Raw genomic sequence first — 4046 nt, 5'->3', positions numbered from 1 at the left:
CAATGGCTTTGCTCTCGTAAACAATTTATCACTTGGGCAATTTTTACGGAAGAATTGATAGCACATTATGAGGATACAAAAAGCAACACTTTTTTTAGCAAATTGATAAGTCTCAAACAAAAGGGTTCAATAATGGAGCACATTGAGGAGTTCCAAAAATTGAACATAAGGGTAAAAGATATTCCAGAGGAGCATAGGATTGATGTGTTCATAGGGTCTTTAAAGGATAATATCCAACATGATGTTCGCCTTTGGGAACCTGATTCATTAGAGAAGGCATTTAGGTTAGCAAGAAAAATGGAAAGCAAAATTATGGCAACCAGGAAGCATACCACTCACAACTATAAAGACGGAAGTGTTGTTGCCCCTAGTCTTCCACAACCTATAAGGTTGACACCACAACAATTGGAAGAAAAAAGAGAAAAAGGGCTTTGTTACAGTTGTGATAGCAAATACACTAAAGGTCATAAGTGTGCTGAGAAGAAATTATTCTACATAGATTGTGAAGAGGAAGAAGAAAAGGAGCAAGAAAGGTCAAAAGAAGAGGATATACTCCAGGAACAAAGCCTAGATGAAGAACAAATAAATCCGACCATATCTTGTAATGCATTGGCGGGAATTACCACTCCTCAAACCATCAAGATAGAAGGACAAATCAAGAAGAAAAAGGTAATAGTTTTGATTGATTCAAGAAGCACCCACAATTTTATTCATTGTAAGGTAGCAAAAGAATTGAATTGCTTCCTATATCCAGCACCAGAGTGTCAAGTGATGATTGCAAATGGAGGAACAATAAATTGCTCTGGAAAGTGCCATAATATCAAGCTATCCATGGGAGAATATGTATTGACTAGCCCAATGCTTTCTATTCCAATGGGAGGTGCTGATGTTGTACTAGGAGTCCAATGGCTACAATCCCTGGGTACAATAGCTTTTAATTTTCAAGAACTTTTCATGAAATTTTCTACGGAAGGAAAGGAAGTTGAATTAAGGGGTATTGCAGGGAAACCAAGAAAGATAATCAGCTCTAATGGTATGAAAAAGCTTCTAAAAAAGAAGTAAAGAGGTGTAATTGCACAATTATGCTCGCTAGATGTTTCCACATCGGAATCATCTATTTCTCCAGATCTCCAAAAAGTCCTGGACAATCATTCCAAGGTATTTGAGACTCCCAAAGGTCTCCCACCTATGTGTGATCATGATCATGCTATTCATCTGATTCCAGGAAGTGTTCCTCCAAACATCAGGCCGTACAGATATCCCTATGTCCAAAAGAGTGAAATTGAACATATGGTTGCAGAAATGCTAGAGGCTGGTATAATTCAACCGAGTCAAAGTTCTTTCTCTGCTCCAGTAGTATTGGTGCACAAGAAGGATGGATCATGGTGCATGTGTCCGGATTATAGGGAGCTCAACAAGCTCACTATTAAAGATAAGTTCCCCATTCCTGTCATTGATGAATTACTGGATGAATTGCATGGATAAATTTACTTCACCAAGTTGGATCTTCGTTCAGGATATCATCAAATTAGAATGAAGATTGAAGACATTCCGAAAACAGCATTTAGAACTCATGAGGGTCATTATGAATTTTTGGTCATGCCTTTTGGCCTTACCAATGCACCTTCAACATTTCAAGGTTTGATGAATTCAATTTTCAAACCATTCCTTAGAAAATTTGTGTTAGTATTTTTTGATGATATACTAATCTACAGTAAGTCTTGGAAGGATCATGTTGAACATGTTGACAGGGTGCTACAACTATTGAAGGAGAAACAATTATATGCAAAAAGATCCAAATGTTTCTTAGGAGTCCAGGAGGTGGAATATTTGGGTCATATTGTATCTCATGAAGGAGTTAAGGTAGACCCTAGCAAAATTAAAGCCATTAAGGAATGGAAAATCCCCACATCCATAAAGCATCTGCGAGGATTTCTCGGGTTGACAGGGTATTATCGCAAGTTTGTTAAGAATTATGGGAGAATAGCAGCACCTCTAACAACATTATTGAAGAAAGATGCATTTTCATGGACTTTGGAAGCAACAAAGGCCTTTGAACATCTTAAAGAGGCAATGTGCCAAGCACCAGTCTTAGCTACACCAGACTTCACAAAAACCTTTATTGTGGAATGAGATGCTTCAGGAAATGAAATTGGTGCTGTTCTAATGCAAGATGAAAGACCCATTGCTTTTGAAAGTCGTCCAACCAAGGGAAAGTTTTTAAGCAAAGCTATTTATGAGAAGGAAATGTTGGCAATACTCCATGCACTTAAGAAATGGCGACCCTACCTAATGGGAAGACACTTCAAGGTAAAAACGGATCATGATAGCCTAAAATACTTTTTAGAACAAAGATTATCCTCTGAAGAGCAACAAAAGTGGGTCACAAAGATGTTGGGTTATGACTTTGAAATCATCTACAAAAAATGGAAGCAAAATGTGGTGGCAGATGCACTCTCAAGAAAGGATGAGGATGTGTGTTATCGGGAAAAGTGTCCATTTAGATCTACTCTATCCCACTAAGGTGTGACAGCTACCTTAGAAACAAACAGAGAAAACTACTTTTGTATTCTTCTTTATGAACAATAAACAAAGAGGAATAGGATGAACCAACCTGTGTCTTGCGCTAGTCCTTTGATCCGATCTCTCTCCTCTTTGACAGTTTCCAGCTACTTGCTCTCTCACTTGCCCAGCTTCACCAAGTACCTGTAAGATCATAGAAGAAGGAAACTATACAAAGACATGGGTTTATATTCATAAATAACTTAGGATCAGATTTAAGTTAACCATACAAATGTAACAAGCATCAATGAAACACAAGCATGGAGAAGAAACTCAAATAGTTTTATTGATATACAAGAAGATCCAGGAGGAGTTACAACCGATGATTCCTGACCCAGCATCAACCTCCCAGCAAAGAAATCCCTTCTTCAACCCCAACAAAGCATAGATCACCCAATTCTCTTATATGTATCTCAAAACCAACAGCAATTCCTTACAATGTGCAAAATTCCAGCCTCCGGATCTCTGGGATGAGGGATCCATATATAGATGTATGCAAGGAGGATGAGTTAGCTCATGAATTGATTAGTGGCTTCTCTCTGTCAGTTCTTTCTTCCACTTGGAGACTGAGAGCCTCTTACTCATCCTTGGTCGAATTCAGTGAGGCAAGTGTCATTGGAGAAGATTCTGGAAGCTTCCATTGTCTCTCCACCTCGTGGAATGACTCTGCCACTTGTCATTTCCCGCTCAACGCACCCTGGTAGTGCATTTAGGTGCGTTACAACGCACCTAGCTATTGGACTTAGGTGCTATGCAACGCACTTGGCTAGTGGAGCAGCTGAAATGATCTTGATTTGACTAATTCTGAGCAGTTTCTAGTGGAGAACTTCTGGGAGAAGCTGTAATTTGTTGACCTTGTTCCTTTAGGAGTTAGAAAAACACTTTTAGGGACTTAGGAGCCCTTGGTTTATGGACATTTCATGCTTAGAGCTGTAAGGCACAAAAATGTCTATAACAGTTGCCCCCTAAAGTATGAGGCCGTTTATCGGGTGAAATGCTTTATTAGGAGGATCCGAAGTTCTTTCAATGCTGGGAGGAGACCTGTAATAAGATACAATACAATACATTATCTTCATACTGATTTCATGATCTAGCTGAGGCGGGCATCCCATGCTCAGCTTTATAAATTCATTTTCATGTACATAGGACAGACAATCGTCTGATGGTAGACTGATGATTCTGATAGAGCCATCATCCTTTTGGTAGGATGATCATCTGTGCTGCAATGCTGTACATTTCAATGTCTTTATTTTCCTGAATATATATTGCAGCCCGGATGGATGAAACTAGATCCGGGGTCTTCAATCTCGTCCGATCTTCACTCGAAGTACAAGTCGATCCATGTGAGAAATGTTTTGAAGTCGAACATGGAAAGACATCGCTTGATTACCAGTCAATGATGTAAACTGTTAACAAGCACGAGAGGAATCACCGATAATGATAATGACCCTCAAGGTACTGCAGTACAATTCACGTGGTGTGAA

The sequence above is a fragment of the Pinus tabuliformis genome, chromosome 3_2 (assembly GCF_031772625.1).
Source record: "Pinus tabuliformis cultivar Carrire ecotype Pingquan chromosome 3_2, CPIR1, whole genome shotgun sequence".
Lineage (NCBI taxonomy): Eukaryota > Viridiplantae > Streptophyta > Pinopsida > Pinales > Pinaceae > Pinus > Pinus tabuliformis.
This window is presented reverse-complemented; position numbering follows the sequence as displayed.